The 27957-nt window shown below is 44.3% G+C and overlaps 1 protein-coding gene, 2 long non-coding RNA genes and 1 pseudogene across 5 annotated transcripts in view; 2 read left to right on the top strand and 2 right to left on the bottom strand.

The window, feature by feature from the left end:
- The window catches only part of LIPC (lipase C, hepatic type), a 186824-nt gene that overhangs the window by 115723 nt on the left and 43144 nt on the right, over positions 1-27957 (top strand). The gene's annotated exons all lie outside the window — the stretch shown is intronic.
- LOC133256238 (uncharacterized) overlaps positions 1-27957 on the bottom strand; it is a 148069-nt gene that overhangs the window by 101720 nt on the left and 18392 nt on the right. The window lies entirely within an intron of this gene.
- LOC133256239 (uncharacterized) lies at positions 42-26334 on the bottom strand. Its single transcript, XR_009739144.1, has 2 exons — positions 19359-26334; positions 42-231 (listed from the first exon to the last, which is right to left on the bottom strand). It is a non-coding gene; the product is annotated as an uncharacterized LOC133256239 (long non-coding RNA).
- On the top strand, positions 6649-6767 carry LOC133256272 (5S ribosomal RNA; annotated as a pseudogene).

Raw genomic sequence — 27957 nt, 5'->3', positions numbered from 1 at the left:
ATTAAATGAATTCAGAATAAAAGAGCTTTTTAAAATAGCAATGCTATTTATATGTTATTTTATTTCCATAAGACTTCAATTAGTTTCACAGTTAACAAAAATGTTCAAGTACAGAATCCTATTACTTCCTCCATTCATTTGACACATATTTATTGGATTCCTTCTGTATGCCAACATTGTGCTAGCTGCTGGGCACTGGATGGTAGACACAACTGACAAGAACTCAGTTCCCTGGAAGAGGAAAGAGATACCTCATCAATAAGAAGGCACACCTTTCTTGCACGTTTAACATACTTGTGAAATTGGAATCTATCTTATAAATGCCACGGGCCAGGCCATGGTTGTGAGATTGATCAGATGTACCCGTATTATCATCACTTCAGTTGAGTTAAGTGCACTGTTGAGACTGCCTGCGCCAAGCTTAATTTCTGGTTAAAATGTTTTCAAAATGACTAAGCTTTGATTTTTCAGGCAAAAATGCATCAAGATGGTGGTAAGGCATAAATTTTATATTTATTACGGGAGAAATGACTGCCATCCCCTAATTTCTTATAAGGTAACAAACAGATGTTTTATAATGACAATACATGAAGTCATGCTGTACTGATACATGGGGATTCTCCACACTCTAAGCAAAGCAACGGACAGTAGGAGAAACTGCCAAATCCTCAAAATAGATGAAAGAACTCTCAAAGCAATAAGAGGCTGCTGTGAACAAGTCATGCATGGCCCAGGCAGGACTGTGATTAAGGCATTCATGTCACAGTTTAATTTGTAGCTTTCCTTTATCCCTTTTTAGTGGTATATAAAACAATCATACTATCCATGGCATGTTATATTCAAGGAACCCAAGTCTCCGCATTGCAGGCAGATTCTTTACCAGCTGAGCCACAAGGGAAGCCCAAGAATACTGGAGTGGGTAGCTTGTCCCTTCTGCAGTGGATCTTCCCGACCCAGGAATCAAACCGGGGTCTCCTGCATTGCAGGCAGATTCTTTACCAACTGAGCTATCAGGGAAGCCCTAATGAAATACTGCAATAAACTTAAAAGCTTTTGCACAGCAAAGTAAGTCATAAACAAAATGAAAAGACAACCCACAGGACAGGAGAAAATATTTGCAAACAATATGCCAACAAGGGATTAATCTCCAAAATTTACAAACAGCTCATGCAGCTTAACATAAAAAAAAAAAACCTCAAATAACTCAATTTTAAAAAATGGGCCTAAGACCTAAATAGATATTTCTCCAAAGAAGACATACAGATGGCCAACAGGCACATGAAAAGAGGCTTAATATTGCTAATTATTAGAGAAATGCAAATCAAAACTACAATGAGATATCATTTCACACCAGTCAGAATGGTCATCGAAAAGTCTACAAATAATAAAAGCTGGAGAGGGTATGAAGAAAAAGGAACCCTCCTACACTGTTGGTGGGAATGTAAATTGGTATAGCTGGTATGGAGAAAGGTATGAAAGTTCCTTAGAAAACTAAAAATAGAACTAGTGTATGATCCAGCAATTCCACTCCTGGGCGTGTATCTGTAGAAAACCATGATCTGAAAGGATTCATGCACCCCCATGTTCCTTGCAGCACTGTTTCTAAAGCCAAGACATGGAAGCAGCCTGCATGTCCATCAACAGAGGAATGGATAAAGACGATGTGGTACACACACAATGGAATACTACTCAGACATTAAAAAGAACAAAATAACGCCATTTTCAGCAACATGGGTATAACTAGAGATGATCATACTAAGTGAAGTAAGTCAGAACGACAGATACCATGTGAATAGCATTTACATTTGGAATCTGAAATATGGCACAAATGACCCTATGTATAAAACAGAGACAGACCTGTAGACCTGGAGAACAGGTGTGACACTGCCAAAAGGGGGAGGGAGGCAGGAAAGGGATGGACCGGGAGTTTGGGGCTGGTAGATGCAAACTATTATATATAGGATGGATAAATAACAAAGTCCTACTGTACAGCACAGGGAACTGTATTCAATATCCTATAAGAAACCATAATGGAAAAGGATATAAAAAAAGAATGTCTATATGTATATACCTGAGTCACTTTGCTGTACAGCAGAGATTGGCACAACATGGTAAATCAACTGTTGTCCAGTCGAAAATAAAAATTAAAAGCAAACAAAAACAAGTAATCAGAACAAAATTTTTCCAGGTCTTGAAAATGTTATGAAACAATAAGCCAGATGCTGCCATAGGGAATACCAGTACAACTTAATCTGTATAGACAGGCAGGAAAGGCCTCCCTGAGGAGCTGAAGTCCGAGAGAAGCCAGCCGTGCAGAGAGCCAGCAGAATATTCTAAGCGAAGGGAACCAGCAGTGCAAAGGCCCTGCGGTGGGAAAGAGGTTGTATGTTCTGGGAGAATTTTATCACTGGACACAAAGCTCTGGCCCGCTCAGAAGCCCGTGACAACATCATAAGGCCACAAACCAGCCCAACACATAGCAAGCATTCCACAGTGGTCCGCACTTATCTGTGGTTTCACTTTCCTCAGTTTCAGTTAACTTCGGTCAGTCATCATCTGTAAATATTAAAGGGAAATTCCAGAAACAGTTCATATGTTCTAAAGTGCACATTGTTTTGAGTAGCATGTTGAAATCTCCCACCCCATGCCATCCACAATATGAATAGTCCCTTTGTCAAGCACATCCATACTATATATGCCCATTAGTATGGGAAAAAACAGTACATATAGGATTTGGAACTATCCAGTTTCAGGCATTCCCTGGGGTCTTGGAATGCATCCCTCATGGATAAGGGGTGGGGGACTACTAATAATTTGGAACTTCTATAAATATTTATTGTACTTCACCCTGATAAATATGTGGAGTCTAATAGTCTAATTCTTCTGGTAAAGGCAATGCCCATTGGCATAAACACCCACAAAGAAATTCAGTAGCAAATAACCATAAGGGGAAAAAATGAAAAACCAGTTCAGATAAGGCAAATCTCACTTCTCTGCCTCTTTAGCTTGAGTGCTTTATTCTCCTATCCACTTCTCTTGGTGTCCTTCACAACGCTACACTTTGCAGAAATGCCATAAATTCCTTCAAACCAATAGATGGCTTAGTTCAGGAGACCTACAAGAATTTAGAAGCAAATAAACCTCAAATTCACCAGAATGCTGATAAATAAACTAATTTCCCATAGCAAATTGGCCTGCTCTATTGGTTTGCTTACTTTTAGACATTTAGACTGATCCTCCAGGATTCCCTTTTAAGAGCTGTTCCTTTTTCAAGAGCTTAGAATCCTTTTCCAGACGGCAATAAAAACCACCATCCACCTGAGGCGCTACAGCTTCTGAAGTAAGTTTCATACACATTGTCCTCCATCATCTTCACACCCTCTCTATGATGCAGGTACTAAGTTCCATTGACAGACAAGGAAACTGAAGCTGGGACCAGGACAAGTGACTTTCAGAGCAAAGACGAAAGCCCAACTCAAGGCTCTTTCACATCCTTAAGTACGTCACAAGACCTCACAAGGAGCCAAAATAGATGTTAAACTGGGGTTGCCAGATAAAATACGAGACATCCAATAAATTTAAATTCAGATAATGAACAATTTTTAGTATAAATATGTCCCAAATATTGCATGGTGCACACTTATACTAAAAACTGTTCACTACTTATCTGAAGTTCATGTCTAACTGGGAGTCCTATGCTTGGATTTGCTAAATCCTTCCAGTCAAATGGATGTGGGCACCTTTGGACCAGTCTGTATAGTTACCATTTCTTTCTTTTCCAACCAAATAAGAAATTTGGTTTGTTTGTTTGTTTTGTCCATAAGGGAAAAAAAGACACTGTCTTCATTGCTGCGTGTAGGATTTGTCTAGTCGCAGTGAGTGGGGCCACTCTCTATCTGCAGTGCATGGGCTTCTCATCGTGGTGGCTTCTCTGATTGCAGAGCCCAGGCTCCAGGGCACACAGGCTCAGTAGTTACGACTTGAGAGTTCTAGAGCACAGGCTCAGTAGTTGTGGCACTTGGGCTTAGTTGCTCTAAGCACGTGGGATCTTCCCCAACCAGGGATTGAACCCATGACTCCTGCATTAGCAGGCAGATTCTTAACTACTGAAGCACCAGAGAAGCCCTAAATAAGGAATTCTTTATAGAGTCCATAAACTCTCTGGGGACCTGTGGATAGAATTCAGGAAAGTTCATGAAATTGAGTGGGAAAAATGATCTCTTCACTAACCTTTAAGGAGAATTTAACATTTCTTTTGATTATCAACATAGGCAACCAAGCAAAACAGATCACATTATGGTTGTTGCAAATACTTCCCAATATAATTTATGCTCACAACAACTTCAAAATTACAGTTGTTATTAGATTGGCTGCTGGATCTTATTTAATGCATGATGCAATTTGTATTCCCCAGGAAGCAGATAAAGAGACAGAATTCAGTGTTCAGAGGTTTATTAGGGAGGGCCTTTGGGATCCATGCTTACTAAGGGAAGAGAAAGAAGCAGAAGCAGGTAGGGGAGCAGTCGAGCCTCAGTAGAGACCCAGAAGCTTTGGTCAACAGCACAGTCAGCTCTGGGTGTCAAGTGGGCTGTCAGAATCACCCCCAGTAACCAAGAAGGCCTGCCTTTTGCTCTCACCTTTGCATCACTGGCTATGTGGATGACCTGGGTGAGGCTCTTCTCTGCAACTAAAGCAGACCCTGAAGGACCTGTAGCTGAAGGCCAGTTGCTGACCACACTGCCAGCATCCAGGGCAGCATGTCCTTCCCAGAAGAGCATCTGGATGGTGCATTGCCATGACCACTTAGATAAAGGAACTCTATGTGTATCATGGTATTTTATGTCCTACATTTGAAATCAGTTCCTAGGCTTCTTCAGGCTGCCAAAGGAATTCACAGAACAAAATGGTTAAGAACCTCTTAGCTGTTATTTCTCCAAACTCCTTCTCCTCCCCTTTCTCTAGCCCATCACAGCACCAGTTACCACAGTCACATATGCCCAAAACACACCTCTTCAGTCCAACACCTCAAACCCATTGAGGCTGGAAGAGGCCAGAGAAGGTTATTTTCTTCTCCATCACTGTCTCCAAATTTTTCTCTTACTTTCAGGCCTCTATATGTGTTTCCACCTTTTCCTCGCTTCCACCTATACCCACCCCACCCCCACCCCATTCTCTGCCTGTGCTGAACCTGGACGCAGACCTCGCTGCACGCCCTCCACTGAGCACTTCTCATGCTGCTGGCCTGCTGCCTTCTCTGCCTTCTCCACTGACCATCAGCCCCAGAGGACAGGACCATGGCCACGACAGGACAGATCATCTCTGCTGCCCCACCAGTGCCAAGCACAGTGTAGGCATGCCATGTGTCCTTATGGGAAGAGGAAGAGGGAGGGAGGGAAGGAAGGACTGTGTCCTACTGTGTCAGTCTCAATCATATCTCACCATCAAACAGGGGACCCCAACCCCTAGGCCATGGACCGGTACCAGTCCTCAGCCTGTTAGGAATCAGGCTGCACAGTAGGAGACGAGCAGTGGGCAAGCAACAAAGGTTCATCTGCCACTCCCTAGAGCTCGTCTTATCGTCTGAACCATCCTCCCCACCACTTCATCCATTAAAAAACAGTCTCCCATGAAACCGGTCCCTGGTGCCAAAAAGGCTGCGACGGCTGCCTTAAAGGATTCTGGCTGTTCCACCCTCTTTTCAGTTTGTGCACTGGCTTTTCTTCCCCAAGCATTAGCCCAGAGCTATATGTTTACTGTTTTCACCGATGCACAGCTTGCACTGGGCCATCCACCCCATGTACTCTTCTTACTGGCATGTCTTATATAAAGGGACCCAGCCTCTGTGGTTGGTGATAACTAATAGTGCAATGCCCAAAAAAGTGTAGGGAAGAATAAGGAACTAATTTCCAGCTAATTCACCAAATCAGTCATCATCCCCAAACAGACTGACTCTGCTATATTCCAAGGAATAGCATCCCCTCAGACCAAGGGGCACCACACCTTGAAAGCTGGCTCCTCAGACTTCTGCTGGAATCAAACAGGCCTCTTCTCCCACAGACTGGCCACTGGGACATCACACAAGTCTCTGAGCTTCCACTCCTCCACCTGCTCGAGTTAGGTGCTGATGCTGCCTGTGCAAGGCTCTCGGGGACCGAATGGAATTATCTTCCCAAGCACCTGGTTCTCAGTAGCCCTTATTGAATGGGCGCTTCATCATCTCTTTCTTCCAACCCAACCCCACTCATCAGACAGCACAGACCTGCCATACAGAGGACAGGCACTCTCCTGTTGGCTTACAACCTTCTGCAGCTTCCTAACCAGAGGCCTTGCTGGCATCTCTAGTTTTTGTCCCAGCCAAGTAACCCACAAGCAAAGCAGAATAAACAAGTGCCCATAGAGTGTGAGTACCAACCCAAGCTGTGAGAGATAATGTGGGGAGCAGAGCCAGAGCCTCTCTCTGAACCATGGATGTCCCCCACCCCCACCTTACCTGCGCCCCAGGCAGCCTTTTCCAAAGGGAGAGAACAGCTTTCTTAAGAAAAATCATTTTTTTCCAAGCTGCATTGTCACAGAGAATGATATATGCCCCATACATTCTCCTGGATCTCACTGTCCCAACTTGTACAAAAACTCCTACTAGCTTATTTAATCTACAAGTATACCACCCTGCACACGTCTGATCTTGGCTGATCTCGGAAGCTAAGCAGGGTCAGGCATGGTTAGTACTTGGATGGGAGACCACCTGGGAATACCAGGTGCTGTAGGCTTTTGGGCTTCCCTCATAGCTCAATCAGTAAAGAATTTGCCTGCAATGCAGGAGACCCAGATTTGATTCCTGGGTTGGGAAGATCCTCTGGAGAAGGAAATGGCAACCCACTCCAGTATTCTTGCCTGGAGAATTCTATGGACAGAGGAGCCTGGCAGGCTACAGTCCATGGGATCGCAAGAATGGGACATGACTTAGCCACTAAACCACCACTATACAAATAATCAAAAACTGAACCCTCCATATGCCAGGCAATGTGCTAAAGACTTTACAAAGTTATTATTTAATATAAAGTACTATTGTAATGGGATTCCCTGGTGGCTCAGAAGTAAGAGATCCACCTGCCAGTGCAGGAGATGTGGGTTCAATCTCTGGGTCGGGAAGCTCCTCTGGAGAAGGAAATGGAAACACACTCCAATATTCTTGTCTGGGAAATCCTATGGACAGAGGAGCATGGCAGGTGCAACTTGTGGGGTTGCAAAAAAGTCAAACACAGCTTCGTGACTAAACAACTATTGTAAGGCCATGAGCACTGTGTCCATCTTATTTACTGGTTTATTCCTGGTATCTAACCTAGCACATAATTAATTAAGAAAAGAAGGAGGAAAGGAGAGAGGGAGGAAGAAAAAGGATGTATGTGTGTATGTGTGTGTGAGTGAATGGATCATGAATGGAGGGAGATGATACTAATAAAATGCCTGTACATTGTTGGCACTCAAGAAATAATAGCTTTCTCACTGTTCTACTGTCTTCGTACTTGATCCAGCAGGACATCTAGACACATCCTACCGAATTGAGGCTCCTGTACACTTTGTCACTCTCACTCACTTCATGGATGAGGGAGTTGAGGTTCTGAGGAGATGGCTCAGATTTGGGAAGGCCACAAGGCCACTTGTCTTGTGGCCAGGCCTGGGACTATGTCCCCCTCACTAGAAGCCTCAATGTCTTCAGAAATGACTGTGCCAAGAGCACCTGTTGGACAAATGGGTTTCCTCATGTACACCCTTTAGTCTAGTTTCTGATGACCTGCACCAGGCTGGTCCGAGGGCCCACAGGCAGCTGTCCTGAAACCCACACTGCCAATGATGTTGTCGACAAGTCAATGAGGACGACGGTGCTTCCTCTGGCTGTCACCTAGTGGACACACTCTAGCCCACAAAGTGCTGGCACACAGCGTCTCACTGCAGCTTCTCAATAACCATGCCTGGAAGGCATCATTATTATGCGTCTTTTAGAGATGAGGCCACTGGGGCTCAGTTAAGAGACTCCCCAGAGTCACTCAACTAATGCCTGGAAGAATCAAAACTAGAATCCAAGACTCCTGACTCCCCATCCTGGGTTTTTTCCTCTGCACTACAGAAAAAGATACAAAAGATGAATTAAATAACCATCCACATTCATATGTAATTCTAGCATGTTTCCAGCTGAGATTTTCTAGGAGAAGACTCTTGAAAGTCCCTTGGACTGCAAGGAGATCCAACCAGTCCATCCAAAAGGAGATCAGTCCTGAATATTCACTGGAAGGACTGATGCTAAAGCTGAAGCTCCAATACTTCAGCCACCTGATGCAAAGATCTGACTCATTGGAAAAGACCCTGATGCTGGAAAAGACTGAAGGCAGGAGAAGGGGACGACAGAGGATGTGATGTTTGGATGGCATCACTGACTCAATGGACCTGAGTTTGAGAAAACTCTGGGAGATGGTGAAGGACAGGGAAGCCTGGCATGCTATAGCCGGTGGGGCTGCAAAGAGTCACATACGACTGAGTGACTAAACCACCACCACCACCACAATGGGGCTCACTCGGCAAACATTCTCCAGACCTCAGGGCCAAAGTTCTTCCACCTCTGTTAAACTAGGCAAAACAAAATACACTAACCCAAAAAAGGTCACCAGAGAAACGTACTTAACAAAGGTGACACAGAGAAGCACACGGAAACAAAAGACTCATCTTGTCCAAACTGATGACCATTTCATCCCAAAGGACACTCCACATTTCTTGGCCTCCTGCCCCTGAAGAAGTCCAGTTTTCACAGTCCAGAGCCCCAGATTCCACCCAGCACCACCAGGAATCAAGGAGTACATCTACTGGAAGCTTGGCAGATTCAGGTTTCTCTGCAACTCCACATCCCTTTCTGACAAGGAGCCATTTTGAAAGATGATACTCCCTTGATGTGAATTTTCCACCTGCCCCATTAAGGAGACTTCCCTCAGAAAACATTTTTAGACCAACCCTGTTCCAGACATTTATTCCCAAGGACAAACTAGAACAAACTCTGCACCAGCTCAAACCTTTCAGAGCTCTTTGATGATCAGAAAAGAAAGGGAAAACACTAGAACGAATGTGATTAATCCAAATATTCTCAACAGCCTTCAAAGCAAACCGTTCTTCTTTATTCTGGGAAGCACAGCTCAAGAAAAGCTGGCCCCTTTGGCCCTAATTCCCATTAGCCAAGCCAACCCCTTAAAAAACAAACAGACCTGAGAACAATGGCAGGAAGTCGAAGGTAAGAGGAGGAAAAGGGAAGAGGAAATAGGTACATGAAAGAAGGGGCAGGAGGATTGGAAAACAGACTGCAATTAGCCTGTGACTCGTTTTATTACAAAAGGGAGGGCTCAAATCCCACAGCCCCCTCAAGGAAACCGCTTGAGTTCATGCCTGTGCAACCAAGAAGTCTAAGGATGCTGGAGGCAGCCAGTACCTGTGTCCTGTCTCCATTCGCAAATGGCCAAGCACTGGCCTCACCATATGCAACCGCCTTTCTCTAGGGTGTGGAAAGAGGGGTATTTCCATTTCCAAACCTCAAAGCCATTTGCTCTCAGATAAACAAACATCTCCTCTGCCTCTGCCAGCTCCGCCCAGCTGGAAAGTCCTAATGCTAAATTAGTAGCATTTCAATCACATCTGTGACAAGTTGGCGACAGGCTGGGGTATGATGAGTGGAGCAATCAGCTGTTGTTACAGGAACGAGGCATGTGGACAGAATAATAACAGAATGCTATAGTAATAATCATCATTGTAATGGTCCTCATTTACATAACATTTTTAATTGCCAGGATAACCAAATGCGCAAGAGCACCCGTTTGCTGTCAAACAGACCGGACACAGAAGGCCTGTGCTGTGGCCCGGAGCTGCTTTCTTGACCTTTCTGAGCCTCAGTTTTCCATCTTTAAGAGGATATTGATCTCTGTTTCGTAAGGCTGTTTGGAGGTTTGAATGAAATAATGTCTATAAAGCATTTATACAACATTACAAGTATCCTAGTTGTAGAAATGTTGGTATTATAAGTAGTATTTTTATTATTTCAAGTAGTCTGAAGTGTTGTTTCATTTTGCCCTTAACCTCACACAGGAGAGAAAGTTTTAACACAATTTGGCTGAAAGTAAAATAGAGACCCAGAAAAGTTAAATGTCTCTCCTTATAAAGATGAGTAGTTAAGGGGGAAGAAAGGACTGTGTGTTACTTTCCTTTTGTGTTTGCAACAAATTGCTACAAATTTAATGGCTTAGGATATTTTGCTGTTGTCACTAAATCATGTCCGATTCTTTTGTGATCCGATGGACTATAGCCTGCCAGACTCCTCTGTCCGTGGGATTTCCTGGGCAAGAATACTGGAGCGGGTTGCCGTTTCCTTTTCCAGGGGATCTTCCCAACCCAGAGACTAAATCCATGTCTCCTGCATTGACAGGCAGATTCTTTACCATCTGAGCCACGAGGGATGCCCTAAGATATTTAGCACAAGTTATTACCTGACAGCTAGACAAGTTGAAAGTCCTAAAATGATGGTGTCAGTGGGGCTGTGTTGCTTCTAAATGCTCTGAAGAGAATCCATTCCCTTGTCTTTTTCAGTTTCTAGAGGCTGCCTGCATTCCTTGGTTCATGGCCTCTTCCAATATGTTCAAAGCCAGCAGCCTAAGAAACCACGTGGCTACCTTGTGCCCATCTAGATAATCCAGGGTCACATCCTCATCTCAAGATCCTTAACTTAATCACATCAGCAAAGCCCCTTTTGCTATATAAGTTAACATACTCGGGTTCCAGAGATCAGGATGTGGGCAACTCTGGGAAAGGGTCATTAGCCTACCACAGACCGAGTCCTGTTCTGCAGAACATAACTAATTAGGATTTGTTTATTTCTGTTTTTGTTTTTGTTTTGCTTAAAACTATTTATTTAGCAAATATTCTGTGCAGGGCATATTTATAATTTATAACCTGTTCCTCTCTAGGCATAACCACATGAGAATCAAGCTTCATTAGTGTGAAATAGAAGAGGTCTGTACATACATAACCTAAAACAGCACTGAAATCCAGACTTTAAATGTGAAAAGAACTTTGAGAGATCATTAGCCAAAACTCATATTTTGTACTGGGGCAAACTCAGACCCAGAGAGGTAATATGATGTCCCCAATGTCAAAGAGTGAATTTATGAGATGTTTTGAGACCCTAAATTAGAACTGGAGGAATAAAAGCAAACGAAGAGACATCTTGGAAACAAATATCAACTGGCTAGAAATGAAGTTAAAGAGGTGTAGGAATCAGGGGTGCCTGAAGTCCATAGCATGGGAGTGTCATGAGCTCAGGATATATAGCAGAGGAAACATGTTTTCTAGGGAAAATAATGTATTTAATGTGTTCTGGAACTTGGACCTCTTTTTGTAGGACCAGCTAAGCAGCACTGTGAAATTTCCCAGGCAAGAATACTGGAGCGGGTTACCGTTTCATCACGTCATGTACTCTGACAACTATGGGCATGAAACTGTAACCTTCATCTGATAATCACTGAGCAGTGCCTTTTTTTTTTTTAAGTGATATACTTTATTTTTTAGAGCACTTTCAAGTTACAACAAAATTGAGCAGGAAGTACAGAGTTCCAACATACCTCCTTTTCCCACACCCAACTTCCCCCACGGTCAACAGCCGGCACCTGAAGAGCACGCTCATCACATCTGGTGAACCCACGTGACACACCATCGCCCAGAGCCACAGTCTACATTAAGGTTCATTCTCGGTGTGTTACGTCCTCTGAGTTTCAACAAAAGGTTAATGACATGTATCTACCATTGTTGTACCATACAGAGCAGTTTCACTACCCTAAATCCTCTTTGCACCACCTGTTCACCCCTCCCTCCCCCTGTCCCCAGTCCTGGTTACCGATTATGTTTTTACCGAGTCTATAGATTTGCAGGCAGTGCTTTTTCTTTCCTGCTGACACTGAGTTAGGCCTCTGGCTGATTACAAGATTTTTCTCTTAACCCCTGATTTTAAGCAATTTGATTATGCTGTGCTTCAGCACAATTTTGTGGGTTTGGTTTTTTCTGTTTTGTTTCTTAACATCTATGTGCTTAAAGTTTTCATCAAATTTGGGCATTTTTCTGCCATTATTTCTTCAAGCGTTTTTTTCTGTCCCCTCTTTCTTCATTGGAATCTCCAGCTACATGAACGTGAGACCACCTTAAACTGTTCAGAGCTCCCTACTGTGCTGTTCACTTATTTTCAGTCTTGTTTTCTCTCTTTCACTTTGGATAGCTTCTACAGCTAGGCCCTCAAGTCCACTGACCTCCCCTTCTGCAATGTCTATTCTGTTATTAATCCCACCCAGTGTATTGTTCATTTCAGACATTATTTTCAATCTCTAGAAGTTCAATCTGTATTTTTTTAAATCTTCCACACTTTTTACCATGTTTACACGTCTTCCACCTTCTTGAATATATAAAACATAGTTACAACAACTGTTTTAATGTTGGGTTTTTCTCATTATAGGTTGTATTTCCCTACTTCTTTGCATGTCTGGTACTTTTAGCTTAGAGAAGACAATATGAATTTCACCTTGTTAGTGCTAGATATTCTTGTATTAAATATTCTCTAGCTTTGTTCTGGGATGCAGTTAAACTACTTTACAGTAATCTTTTTGGGAGTGCTTTAAAACTTTATTGGATAGGACCAGAGGAACCTCTAGGGCATATTAACCTTACTCTGGAAGTGGTAGCCTTTTATTCATTTATTTATTTTACTATCTGTTTATGTATTTGGTTGAGTTGGGTCAGGTCTTAGTTGCAGCATGCAGGGTCTTTATTGCCTCATGTGGGATCTTTCACTGTGGCACAGGCTTAGCTGTGAGCTTGGGATCCTAATTCCCCAACCAGGGATTGAACCCATGTCCCCTGCATTGAAAGGCGAGTTCTTAACCACTGAGCCACCAGGGGAATCCCGGGAAGTGATACCTGGGAAGTGAATAATTAGTCAATGCCTTATGTTTACATGTTTTTTTCACCTCTGCTGGTGGAACACAACTCCTCCCAGCCTCTGTGAGTGCCAGGGGACCGTTCCCCTTGATCCTCTCTGCTCATTCTTTTCCAGCCTCACATAGATTCCTCACGTGCCTGTGCTAATCTCTGTCAGCGGAAGACTAAAGGGAGGCCCTCTGCAGCTCTCTAGAGCTCTCCCCTCCTAGAACTCTTCTCCTGAAACTCAAACTGCCTCGGAATTGCCTCCCAGCTTTCTCTCCCCCTCCACTGGGAGGGGCCTGTGAGATGGAAACTCTTTATCTTACAAAATGGTTGAGCTCTCTGCATTCATCTCCCCTCTCTGTCACATGCTTACAACCAAGTATTTGAAAACTGCTCAATTATACTTGGCCCAGTTGTTATAAGGTGAGAAAATCAATCTGAATCCTTTTTTCTTTTTCTTTTTAATGCACACCATACATTAATGCTGGGTTTCCATGGTGGCTCAGACAGTAAAGAATCCAGGGAAACCCAGGTTTGATCCCTGGGTTGGGAAGATCCCCTGAAGAAGGGAATGGCAACCCACTCCAGCATTCTTGCCTGGAGAATTTCATGGACAGAGGGGTCTGGCAGGCTACCATCCATGGGGTTGCAAAGAGTCAGACACAACTGAGTGGCTTTCACTTCACACATGTTAATAATCAAGACAATTTAGCTGTTTTTCTCAAGTATGTGTCAGAGTTAGCATATAACCCATATGTGACAATATTGCTGTGTTTTTAGTCATTTTATATTTAAGAGTCCAAAATATATTATAGGCATAAAATATTAATGTTGGTGAATGTCAACCAGTTTTTAATTTATATTCCTTCAGAAACACGATATCCCTGTCATACACACTAACCCATATCACTGAAAACAACCAAAGATGAAAATTCACGAACAGTCTCACCTTTATGTAAAAGTACAAATTGCCCTGAAAACCTGCAGGTCAAGTTCTCAACTTTTGAAAACAAGCAGAAATGTTCCAGAGCAGTCACCGTAGCCATGCATTTGAGCTTTGTACTTACACGTTGTTTTGTATATTTATACATATTTATAGCTCTAGATTTGAGACCTGAATTCTTATTCCATCTTGGCTGACAGCAGAAGTCCTTTGGTATACACTTAGGAATACTAGAATTTGGGCTGGCTCTCTTAAAACCATTCAACCAATCTCAACCCTGTATTAAGATTCTTAACAAGACTGCTGATGTTATTAACAATTACAAAATACCATGCCCCACACTATCCATTACCACACTAAAGTCTCTCTTCAGCACCATATTTAAGTAGAGTCGTTCCCTACCTCACCTCATCCTCTTAAAAAAGGAAAGTTCCCTGATGTTTTAATAAAGACCTAACATTTCTTTGGCACAAGCCCCAGGCCTCTTGCCTCTAACTCTCTGAGAGTTGTACCCCTCTCTGCATTACATGACATAGCACACTCAGCTGAACAATATTTCATCAAACCAGTATTGTCATAACATTCCACATCCTCACCCAGAAGGGCCTATAGCCCTCAGCCTCTCACACGACAAAATCAAATCCAAGATTCAACCCTAAAAATACCTTTCTTTTCTGAAGCAAACCCCTTTGGAAGTCTCACAAGATTTTAAGAGAGAATTTTCAGACTGTATGTTCCAGTTTGAGAACTGCAGCCTTAGAGAATAGCAGGGATGTTTGAAGCCCTGCCCACAGTTCCAGGAAACACCCTTTGTGTGTGAGCTCCTTTCCCACACAGATGTGAGAATGAGGCTATGACCCTGGAAACGGAACACAGGAAGACAGAAACCCTGCTGAACATATTCTTGCACTGACCTTAGATACAAAAACACCCATAGGCTGGATCTGCTGTCACAGTCCAAGAAAATAATAATGTGTAAGCATTTCAAAGTGGTTTCATTGACATTCTCACCTGATCCTGCAAAAAGTCTGTAAGCAAGAGAGGCTGGCAGCACAGTTCCCAGCAAAAGATGAGGAAAGTGAGGCTCAATGGTGAATGAGGTCAGGCGGCTACTTGGCGGCAGAGTAAGACCCTGAACTTCTAGGGTCTTCTAAGTCTAGGTCAAAAACTCTTCCCATCACGCCCTGCTTCCTCTCTCCCTGTATTAGGAAGCAACCTCCAGATTCCGAGTGGATCCTAGACCAGGGTTTCTCCACTGCAGCTCCACTGACATTTGGGGCTGGAGAATTCTTTCCAGATGTGAGGGTGGAGGGCACGATCCTGTGCGCTGTAGGATATTTAGCAGCACTGCTGGCCCCCACTCACTAGATGCAGTAGCACCTCCACTCCTGCTCCTGACAACCCACAACATCTCTAAACGCTACCATACCATCTAGTGTCCCCATTAGGGGAGAGGGGAAAGGGAGACCAAAAATAGTACCCTTCAGTCAAAAAGCACTGTCTTAAATGAAGCCTAAGGATGCTGTGCACCTGACTGACGGGGTGTCGGGGACAAAGTTTGTTCTGTAAAAGGAGAGACAGAAAAGCAAAAGAGGAACTTGTGCTTATCCAATGAGTCTGGGACCTGGAATCCAGCAGTGAGGTCCTGAGAATTGTTCAGCACCTGGGAGTTAGCTAAAAGGTTCTCTTCTTTTTTTTTTTTATCATCTCATGTTTATTAACTTTGGCGCAGTTGAATGATATTCAAGCATTTTTAAACTTTAGGGGTAATGTTATTCAAAAAGTTTCTGATACTTTTTCCTTTTACAGAAAGTTATTAATAGTTTTTCTTGGCCATACCCTAAAGTTAAGCTCTTGTGTTCTCATTCCCCACCCCTTGAGGCTCAGCTAATTCTGAGTGGCCCAAACTACTTTCCAAGGAGACGTTTCCAGGAGGCAACACAGAATTAGTTAACCTGACCAGAGGCAGTGTGACATAGTATTATAGTTATGATGCAGGCTCTGTTCAGGCAACACCATGGATGAACAACACATATTATTAAGTGAGTGAAGTTAGGCATAAAAAAAGCACATGCTGTATGAACCCACTTACATGAAGTACAAGAACAGGCAACACTAATCTCTGGTGACTGAAGTCAGAAGATTGACTAAGTCTGCAGTGTTTATTACCTGGAGACAGATTTCAGAGGACCATCTGGAAATGGAAATGTTCTGTCTTGCTCTAGGTGGTGGCTACAAGATTGCAAACAGAGGTGGAAACTCAGGTCTACATTTAAAATTTGTGCACCCAACTGTGCATGAATTATACTTCAGATAAATAGACAAGCTTTATCACCTCCATAAAGAATGTCCACTCTGGAGCCAGACTGCCCGGGTTTGAAGAGGACTCTCCTACCTCAGAGGGTTTTGTGAGAGGTCAGTAAACTGTGTGGGGTACGAGAAGTATGCAGTGAGTATCAGCATCGTTATAATTAAAGGGACCACACTTCTAACCAGCAGCTAAAGCTAAGCATTAGGAGAGGTGCTTCTGCATGGAACTAACTCCACTCAATGTCACGTTGCAGCCTGGATGGGAGGGGAGTTTGGAAGAGAGTGGTTGTACACATATGTCTGAGTCCCTTTGCTGTTCACTTGAAAAAAATCATAACAATGTTAATTGGTTATACTCCAATACAAAATTTAAAAAAAATCTAATAAACTGAAAAAAATAGGAGAGGTGCTTCTAGGCCCCTCTGTTGTCACCTCCTTCCACCCTATCACTGCACTGAACACAGAGTGGTCCATGTGGTTGAGGCAGGACAACTCAATTAATCCCTTTCCTTTGTAGGTACCCCCACCCTGGTCTTCAAGACAGACAGACACATCTGCCATGATTCTGTCTTGTTTCACTCCTCCCAAATTCTCTCAGGAGGCGTAGTTAGGCTCTGCCCCCGTCTACAGAGATCTTCATCAATAGACTGAATATTTACAGAACACAGCATTTCTGATCAAATACTTCATTCCGCTGGAGACAAGGGTATTGTACTGTGTCCCCTTATGAGTTATTCTTGGCAGAAGCAGCCCTGGCTCTTATCATCCATTTCTTTACGTTTTAAGGGCTTGCATTAGAAGAACAGCTATGAAACAGATGAAATGAGGAGCAGATGGGATTGTTCTGTACCTTTCCCCCAGCTGTTTCTTGGTAGATTTACCCCAATATCCTTGTCACTATGTGCTCTTGCTATCTTTTATTCTTCTCTTTGAAAAGTGGTTCAGTCCATAGAAAACAAACACAAGACTATGTAGAAAGAACATTAAATGGTGTGTCGGGAAACTTGGACGCTGGATCCATTATCCAGATGCATGAGTGGTTTATATGTGTTTTAACCTTTCTGCACCACAGTTTTTGTTTTGTTTTAACCTGTTAGGTGAGTGATTGTGGTTTATGAACATATGTTAGCCATGGAAGTCCTCCTAAAAACAAGACTTCCAAAAAAAAAAAAAAACAACAACAACCCTGAAAGCAGTGTTGTTTGGGTTAAAACAGAGGTGGACATCAGGAACCTACCCTCAAATTCTGCATCCCCTTCCCACCCACCCACAGCAGCCCCCAAAGTACCTCCACAGGGCCCTTGGACTTAGGATCCTAGGAACACAATTTAAAAACCATTACATTTGGTCTTTTCTTAAAATCATTTCTCAGCCAGGTAAAATACTGGGTTTTCTAAAGGGTCCTCCTCTCTATTTATTCCACAATTTTAATTCACAGACCCTCTGGACTTTAAGAAAACACATAAGTAAAATCCTATATGACATATCTGCATGGAAAAAGCTGGAAGGGAATACACCATAAAATTAAGGACAGCATTCATCTCTGCTGCTGCTAAGTCGCTTCAGTCGCGTCCGACTCTGTGGGACCCCATAGACGGCAGCCCACCAGGCTCCTCCGTCCCCCGGGATTCTCCAGTCAAGAACACTGGAGTGGGTTGCCATTTCCTTCTCCAATGCAGGAAAGTGAAAGTGAAGTCGCTCAGTCATGTCTGACTCTTCGCAACCCCATGGACTGTAGCCTACCAGGCTCCTCCGTCCATGGGATTTCCCAGGCAAGAGTACTGGAGTGGGGTGCCATTGCCTTCTCTGAGGTCATCTCTAAGTGATGAGAATATCATAGCAATGATTACAACAGATGCTGTGTGGTTCTCACGCTGTAGCATCACAACCCATAAGCAATGTCTGAGAAGACCGTTATATCTTTCTGTGGGCTGTGCCCCGCAGGCCTGCAGGTCCTGGAACAATACCTACACTGTGTACAGCCCACAACAGACAAGACAAGGCAGCAATGTTTGCTACTCAGGAGAGGAGGAGGCTGGGCTTCCCTGGTGACTCAGCAGTAAACCATCCTCCTGCTAAGCAGGAGACGTGGGTTCAATCCCTGGGTCAGGAAGATCCCCTGGAGAAGGAAATAGCAACCCACTCCAGTACTCCTGCCTGGAAAATCCCATGGATAGAGGAGCCTGGCGGGCTACAGTCCATGGGGTTACAAAAGAGACAGATAGGACTTAGCAACTCAACAGCCACAAGAAAAGGAGGTTACCGTCTGTAGGGGAGTTGACTTCAGGTTGGCTCATCAGTTACCAGGGATACCAGAACGTGGCCATGTCCCTCATAGCGCCTCAGGTTAACAACCATCACAAGGCAGGTATTTCCCTTGCCTTCACTAGAGTAGCCTGTCTAACTCTTTTGCAACCCCATGGACTATAGCCCACCAGATTCCTCTGTCCGTGGGATTTCCAGGCAAGAATACTGCAGTGGGTTGCCATTTCCTTCTCCAAGGGATCTTCCTGACTCAGGGATCAAACCTGGGTCTCCTGCATTGCAGGCAGATTCTTTACTGCTGAGCCACAAGGGAAGCCAGAGCAGCTTCCAGACACAGATGAGCGTGCGTGCGGCTCTACAGGATACAGGCACAACGGAAAACACTTCTCAAATGGAATTTCCTCTGGTGTGTCCCATGAGATATCAGTCCCAGAAACGTTCACAACAAAAAGGTATGGGGGCAGGGGACAGGAGCGACTTACCCCTACTCCAAAGCACAGTTGATGCTTAAACAATGCCGATCTGCATTAAATGGGCTTGAACTGTGCAAGTCCACTTACATGTGAATTTTTTCCCATTAATATAGTACCTGTACTTATTTTACAGATCTTTAAATTAACTAAGTATGGGGGAAAGTTTGTATTCAATTAGAGATCACAATATGGACTCAAAAGATCTAGGATTTGAGTCCTGATTCTATCTAAACTGCTTCAGCTTCCTGCCCCTGGGTGAGTCATTTATCTCCCCCTTTGTTTTTGAGGTAGAGATAGCAGGACAGAGTTTTCACTGCACAGGGTGCTGGCACCCCAGTCCCCACACTGTTCAGAGGTCAATCACAGCATACCATTTGTCCCTTCTGGAGGTTAAATGCACAGGAAGTAGCATCTTAACGTCTCTGGCCAGCAGGAAGCCTGATTGATGTTGCTCAATACCACATCTCCCAAATTTATTTGACTACAGAACTCTTTCCCCCACAACCCCTATTAATATCTCAACAAATTTCCATATGAGAACAGGCTTCACAAAGGCAGTTTTTAAAAACTGAATTGTGAGGCTTGAAATAAATGAGGAATGGCAAAAGAGGAGAGGAGAGAGAAAGAGATGATTTGGGATCTGGAGAACTTTGAGTTGAAGACAGAACAAAGGACTATTTATGATGCCAAAGAATGTCTGGAACTTTCTTCTTATCTCAGTTCAGTTCAGTTCAGTCGCTCAGTCATGTCCAACTCTTTGCGACCCCATGAATTGCAGCACGCCAGGCCTCCCTGTCCATCACCAACTCCTGGAGTCCACCCAAACCCATGTCCATCGAGTCGGTGATGCCATCCAGCCATCTCATCCTCTGTCGTCCCCTTCTCCTCCTGCCCCAATCCCTCCCAGCATCAGAGTCTTTTCCAGTGAGTCATTCTACTAGTGCCTTTTTCCCCAGCTCATTCCTAGAGAGTAGACAGAGGTGAAGATGACTGTCTTAGTAGCTGAACAGCTCTTAACCACCAGAAGGGCACTACTAGTATTAGAGGGACACGGTGTAGAGTCGCTGCCTTTACCTCCCTCTTTCTCCCACTGTTGGCTGATTGTGACACATCTTTCCCTAGGAAGAGCAGAAAATTGAAATTATCCAGATAATTCAGTTCAGCAAATACCCAGCTCTGTAGCAGCCTTGTGAACACAGGTGCTTAGAGCATACAGATGCTTAAGGCGTGCACTGTTGTCGTTGTTTAGCTGCTAAGTCATGTCCATCTCTGTCAAGACCCTAGGGACTGTAGCCCATCAGCCTCCTCTGTCCATGGGATTTCCCAGACATGAATACTGGAGTAGGTGGCCATTTTTTTCTCTAGGGGAGCTTCCTGACCCAGGGATGGAACTCACATCTCCAGCTTGGCAGGTGGGTTCTTTTCCACTGAGCCACCTGGGAAGCCCAAGGCATGTACTACTCAAAGCGAGTCAAAAAGTCAGCAAGAAAACAAAAAATCCCTTCCTCAAGGTCTGCACAGGGGCCTGGGTAGCACAAAGAAAGGGCCCACATTTCTCATTCCTTCCAAGGTGAGGGTTGAAGTGTAAGAAGGGGAGAGAGAACTCCCAGCAGAGGGAACAGTGAGAGTGAAGTCATGGAGGTAGGAGCTGGCAGGGTTGCTGGGGGCTCCTGAGCAGCTGGGGCAGCACAGTGTGGACAGAGAAGGATGGAAGTGCCAGGTAGAAGCCCATGGATTACTGCTGCACTGAGCTGCAGTCACTGATGACAGGAGGAGAAAAAAGAGGAGGGAGAAGGGGGAGATGACTCAGGGGGTAAGCAGGTGCCTGGAACAAGGGGCACACGGGAGCAGGATGAAGATGTGAGCAAAAGCTGGTTGGAGGTAGGAGGTGGAAAGTCAAGTTCAGTCCTCGACAACTTGAGCAGGTTATATAAGAAGTCTAAGCAGTGGCCACAGGACTGGAAAAGGTCAGTTTTCATTCCAACCCCAAAGAAAGGCAATGCCAAAGAATGCTCAAACTACCACACAATTGCACTCATGTCACACGCTAGTAAAGTAATGCTCAAAATTCTCCAAGCCAGGCTTCAGCAATATGTGAACCGTGAACTTCCTGATGTTCAAGCTGGTTTTAGAAAAGGCAGAGGAACCAGAGATCAAATTGCCAACATCCACTGGATCATCGAAAAAGCAAGAGAGTTCCAGAAAAACATCTATTTCTGCTTTATTGACTATGCCAAAGCCTTTGACTGTGTGGATCACAAGAAACTGTGGAAAATTCTAAAAGAGATGGGAATACCAGAACACCTGATCTGCCTCTTGAGAAATTTGTATGCAGGTCAGGAAGCAACAGTTAGAACTGGACATGGAACAACAGACTGGTTCCAAATAGGAAAAGGAGTTTGTTAAGGCTGTATATTGTCACCCTGTTTATTTAACTTATATGCAGAGTACATCATGAGAAACGCTGGACTGGAAGAAACACAAGCTGGAATCAAGATTACCAGGAGAAATATCAATCACCTCAGATATGCAGATGACACCACCCTTATGGCAGAAAGTGAAGAGGAACTCAAAAGCCTCTTGATGAAGGTGAAAGTGGAGAGTGAAAAAGTTGGCTTAAAGCTCAACATTCAGAAAACAAAGATCATGGCATCTGGTCCCACCACTTCATGGGAAATAGATGGGGAAACAGTGGAAACAGTGTCAGACTTCATTTTTCTGGGCTCCAAAATCACTACAGATGGTGACTGCAGCCATGAAATTAAAAGACACTTACTCCTTGGAAGGAAAGTTATGACCAACCTAGATAGCATATTCAAAAGCCGAGACATTACTTTGCCAACAAAGGTTCATCTAGTCAAGGCTATGGTTTTTCCCGTGGTCATGTATGGATGTGAGAATTGGACTGTGAAGAAGGCTGAGCGCCGAAGAATTGATGCTTTTGAACTGTGGTGTTGGAGAAGACTCTTGAGAGTCCCTTGGACTGCAAGGAGATCCAACCAGTCCATTCTGAAGATGAGCCCTGGGATTTCTTTGGAAAGAATGATACTAAAGCTGAAACTCCAGTACTTTGGCCACCTCATGCAAAGAGTTGACTCATTGGAAAAGACTCTGATGCTGGGAGGGATTGGGGGCAGGAGGAGAAGGGGACGACAGAGGATGAGATGGCTGGATGGCATCACCGACTCAATGGACGTGAGTCTCAGTGAATTCCGGGAGTTGGTGATGGACAGGGAGGCCTGGTGTGCTGGGATTCATGGGGTCGCAAAGAGTCGGACACGACTGAGTGACTGATCTGATCTGAAGCATTGATGGTGATGATAATGGTGATGATGACGACAAAGATGACCGTGAACTCTATCTCCCTTCTCTCCTGGTTGTGGGAGTCGTGGGGGAAAGCAGAAGACAATAATCAGAAAAGAGAGTTGTTGGGTCTTCTCTGGAGAACACCTGGGGATAGGTAGAGCTGAAACAAGCTTCCCCGTCCATCCCTGTTGCTTCCACACCCCCCAGTTGTCCTTCTGCAGAAGATAGATAGGCCGGGCCCTTCCTGCATCACCACTCCCAGGACCCCAGTGGTGCACATCCAAGACATCTCCTCCCTACTCTCCTTCCTCCTCAGGACCTGCCTAAGCCTAGCCCTACAGGCCTGATGGCAGCCCCTTATGGGGTGATCCCACCCTCCTTCTTCTGGCAGGAAAAGGTCCTGAGTGGTCACCACCTCAGCTTCCTCCACCCCTCAGCTCCCCAAAAAGCCTGGGATAAGCCATCTCCCTGCAGATGCAGAGAACCAGTAACACTACATACAAAACAAGGTCATATTGAAAACAGAATAGCAAGATACCCTCCTCTGAGAATGCATTATCTCCAGGGAAGATGCGGAATTCTAGTAACACATTCCCTGGGAAGTTTTCAAATCCAGACACACTGGAGCCTTGTTTCAGCCTTGAGCTGGGCAAAGGCCCCAAGCTCACCTCCAGCCTCCAACAGGCTCTGGCTGCTGCCCCTGCTCAGTCCTGGTGGATGGCACTTCATAGGCCAGTCTTGCAGCCCCAGTGCTGTGGGCAGAGAGCCCTACCAACTCCAACCCCGGGCCTCTGCTTGTGCCCTTCTGTTTCTTTATGCTTCTGCTCCTTCCTGCTGGCCTCTCTGAATGCCACTGCTTTCTACCAAGACCTCAGGCACTCACACATGCCAGCCCCATCCGCACTGATTTCATGGTTCTCTGTCCACTTGAGGAGCCCACCTCATTTGCCACCCACATCCGAGATGGCAAGCGGAAGCTGCCTGCTTTAAAAACTTCCCAATTTCCTCCAGAGTTCAATTGCTTCCAAAAAGCCTGGCATATCTCAGCTGCCAGTGTGAAGTGCGAGTTCCCAGAGATGCCGATGGCACTTTCCAACATTCGTCACTTTTGACACATCTAAAATATCCTTGCTCCCAGCACTCCAAGAGCACCAGCCCAGATGGCCTGGCTGCTGGGGATGTGTCATTCTCTGAAAGGCCTCGGAGAGTCCCTGGAAGAAGCTTCCTGACTGAGACGCAACTGCTTTCCTCTTGAACCCCCTCCACCCACCCCTTCCAAAGCTGAGCCAGCTGAGTCCTCTGGGTACCAGAACTTCCTTCTCTGCCTGGCTTTCATGCTCCAGGTAGGCTTTTTTCCATAGAATTCCTCAAATTTGGGCTCCCCACGATGCCAAGCAGTTTGAAATTTGCTGAGCCCAGTCACCACAGAGAGGAAGCTGCCCACTTGGGAAGCTCCCTGTGGCACCACCTTTACTCTTTCAGACCACTGAAGATCTCATGGGAAGGAGCCTAAAGCCTGACTTGTTCAATAGCGGAAGTCAAGGGCCCCTGAACCCGAGAACAGTAAAGGCATATATATGTCGGTTTATCTCTGGGTTTTTAATTCTGTTCATTGGTCTGTGTATCTACCTTTATGCCAACACCATACTGTTTTGATTACCATTGTTTTATAATACAGTTTGAAATCAGGATGCATGACGCCTCAAGCTTTATTCCTTCTCAAGATTGCTTTGGCTATTCAGGTTCTTTTGTGGTTCTATATGAGTTTTAGATGCTAAGAGCTGACTCACTGGAAAAGACCCTGATGCTGGGAAATACTGAAGGCAAAAGGAGAAGGGGGCAACAGAGGATGACATGGTTAGATCGCATGAGTGACTCAATGGACATGAATCTGAGCAAACTCCAGGAGATAGAGGAAGACAGGAGCCTGGCGTGCTGCAGTCCATGGGGTTGCAAAGAGCTGGACACAACTTAGTGACTGAACAACAATAACATAAGCTCTAGAACCTTTTTTATTTCTGTGAAAAATGCCTTTGGTATTTTGATAGGGATTGTATTGAACAACAAGATTGGTTTGCTTTTGTTTTCAGATAGTTCATTGTTAGTGTGTACAAATGCAACTGATTTTTGTATGATGATTTTGTACCTTGAAACTCTACTGAATTCATTTATTAGTATTAATGGAGTCTTTAGGATTTTCTATCCCATGTGTTTCAGTTCACATTCCCCCACCCATGGTTTACTTTTGCCTTACAGAGTAACTCTGGGGCTGTTTGACCAAGTTAATGCTTAATGCTTTCCTCATGCTGCAAGTGTTTATCTTTGCAAAGTGTCAGGCTCAGATTCCAGGGCAGGAGAGGCCAGCATTCCTGTGAGAACAGATCCAGGTGTCCCCAGGTCACCCCTGTTCTGACTTTATCTTTTCTTTTTGCCTGATTAGCTCTGGTCTCAAAAACTCTGGCATCTTTTATTTACTGAAAGTCAGAGGTAAGGCAGTCTTAGGAGTCACAAACTCAGAACCAGAGGGACCCTGAAAGCTTCTCCCAACCTTCTGGTTTTCCAGAGGTGGAAACTGAGGCCCAACTGGTTTTAGGGAAAAGCCAGGTCTAGAACCCTGGTCCAGCTGAACTCAAAATGCCAAGGACATCTCACTGTACCACCATGGAGACCTCAGAGCTGGCTGGTCCTATGTCCTCATTTTCTAGATGAGGAAACCAAGGTCTAGAAAATTAAATGACTTGCTCAAGGTCAAGCAGGATGAGTTAATGAGAAACCAGGACCTATGGAGATCTGCTAACATACACAGTCCACAGGAGTTAAATGTAAGTGAGGTAGTTCTGTGTCTAAAGTCACACTGTCTGTACAACAGGTGGAGAGGTCCAAATAAGAACATGTTCAATTGCTTATCTCATGTGCAATAGCTTCATGTCAGACTCTGAGCTCTCTTCTGAGTCACCATAAACACAATTCAACACAGCCACACTCTAGACCATAGGAATGCAACTGTGAAGACTGATTTCAGGGACCTCGTGGCTGGCAAGCTTCCCATGGGGTGCTGAAAGGCCTTGCAAAGGAGTCCCTCGCAAAATGGGTCTGTCCCAGTGGGTAATTTAACTTCCTAGTGTGCAAGAGAGCCACTCTCCAGGGACTTCCCTGGTGGGCCAGTGGTTAGAGTCCACCTTGCAATGCATGGGTTCAATTCCTGGTCAGGGAACTAAGATCCCACATGCTGCAGAGCAACCAAGCCTATGTGCCGCATAGACAGCCCAGGTGCTGCGACCAGAGAGCCTGTGTACCACAGAAAAAGATCCCACATGATACAACTAAGACCCATCACAGCCAAATAAATAAAGGGGCCCCTCTCAGAAGGAGGCTCAACTCAACTACTTCCTGTGTGACCTTGGTCAAGATACTTATCTTCTCTGAGAAGGTAAGTTTCATTGGAGATAGCATCTACTCACAGAGGTGCTATGAGGATGGGATAAAATATAGAATCCCAAGTTATTGGCAAAAAGTAAGTGATAGACACATACATAGACCTTTTACCAGCCTTACCAATTCCTCCAGCACCCCATCACACCTTAATGAGAACTTCTGGGTTTTATGGATTCTCTGGGTGGGTAATAATTACAGTTACACCTGTGGGGGACTTATAAGATTGCTTCAGCTCCCAAGTCAGCAAAATGATCCCACCATTTAGCCAAGTAATCCTATACCAGGTAATTCATCCTCATAGGAATAACTATTTGAAAAGAAAAGCTCTCTGTGTGAAATTCATTGCAGCTCTGTTACAAAAGTGAAAAGCTGAAAACACAGTGCTCATCTCAGATTGGGAAATGGATACATAAATTACAAAGCATTTCCTTGGTGAAATATTACTCAGCCTTTAAAAATAATGAGTATGAATACTGTAGGGATATGGAAAGATGTTTATTACATAACGTGAAATTTTAAAAAGCAAAAAGCAGTTATATCTGCACAGTTACATTAAAAATGTTATTTGCTTCTGATTATAGAATACAAACATGGGAAAATAAAAAGTCAGTCAAAATAAATAAATAAATAAAAAGTCAGTCGATTAGGGTGGTGAGAATGTGAGTCTATTATTTAAAATTTGTTTTCTACTGTTACACCACTTTTGTGCAACAAATACCATCTTTAAAGAATAGGAAAGAAAACCCAATACTTGCTCCAGAAACAATTTAGCTGAAGGCAAGTTTCATTTGTGGGAAAATGCCTGGCACAGAATAGGTACTACGGAAGTGTTGGTAGATAGAATGAATGAGTAAAGTGAAGAAATGAATGAATAGAACACCAAAGCCATGCCATTGGGAAGCCAAATCAGGGAGAAGGATTTGTGTTCTCTTTTTCTATTCAAGCTACTGGCCCAAGGTCTGTTTGGAAAAGCTATTCCGGGTCTACTCTTCCTGTGGAGCTGAGAATACAAGGGTAGATGCAGCACTGGCACACCTGAGCAGGTACAAAGGAAGAGCAAGTATGCGGGAGGCTAGGAAAGTACCAGATACATAACAAACACTCAGCAAACCTTGATCGCCTGCATGACCATCAGCAGCAGACAGAGCAGAGGCAATCTATCAGAGATTACCTGGGTCTCCTCTGAAGACGAGTGTTATTGTGGGAAGAAGCTGGACTGGGGGCAGAAGCCCTGTATTTAATCTCCTCTTTGTCCTTAACTAGCTTTATAATCTCAAATAGGTCAGTTTGCCTCTCTGAGTCTCAACTTCCTCATCTTTATATACTAGAATTTATTGAGATATTATTATTTTGAATTTATTTTCCTACCACCACCATTACTTAGTTTAGAGGTTTTTAACGTTTTTGGAGGGGGCATACCTCGAGGTATGTGGGATCCTAGATCCCTGATTAGGGATCAAACCCATGCTCCCTACAGAGAAAGCTCAGAGTCTTAACCACTGGACAGTCAGGGAAGTTCCTAGAGGTATTTTCGGGACTGAGAACATGAGCCACTTGAGTCTAATATATGTTCTTATCTTTTGTAAAAACCTAAGCTCATCAAAAAGATAACTCTAAGTATCCCCAAAAGATGAGAAAGCGAAAGGATGCTTAACTCCCTGACTGGGAGAGGATAAGGGCTGGTGTGTCCCCAGGTAGCAAGAACCCACCCAGAGATTCCATGACACTCTTAAGGGAGGAGGTGGCATGGTGCCCCCTGCCTCACAGGGCTTCCTATCCCTAAAGTACAACCCCCAAAAGTGAAATTTCTGAAGGGACTGTGTGAAATGGGACTGGACTTCTTAGCAGCTGGACCGGATATAAAAAATTACTAGTTCAGAGGGTCCTTTGCCCAAAATTGGGATAAATGGACTCCACCCAAACCACACAGGATAGGGATTCAATGCCTCATTTAAGCTGACCAAAAGAAAATACAGGAATGTGCTGCTTGCCACTCAAGCTTTGTGGACTAAGATCTCACCCAGTGGTGAGCTTGTTTTTTAACTGATGTTCTCTCAAAAACAAACACACACACACACCTTGAAAAGTAGCCAACTTCCATGGTGTAAATATTCCCATATGACCAATTTCAAACTACCAACATTAAGTCCCTGAACATGGAGAGTTGAGAAGAGGTGCACACAACTGGCATCAACACACCACGGCAATTCACACATTATGAGCTTTCTA

Source organism: Bos javanicus, chromosome 10 (assembly GCF_032452875.1).
Source record: "Bos javanicus breed banteng chromosome 10, ARS-OSU_banteng_1.0, whole genome shotgun sequence".
Lineage (NCBI taxonomy): Eukaryota > Metazoa > Chordata > Mammalia > Artiodactyla > Bovidae > Bos > Bos javanicus.
Note: the sequence above shows the minus strand (reverse complement) of the source record. Positions and strands in the feature narration are given on the sequence as shown.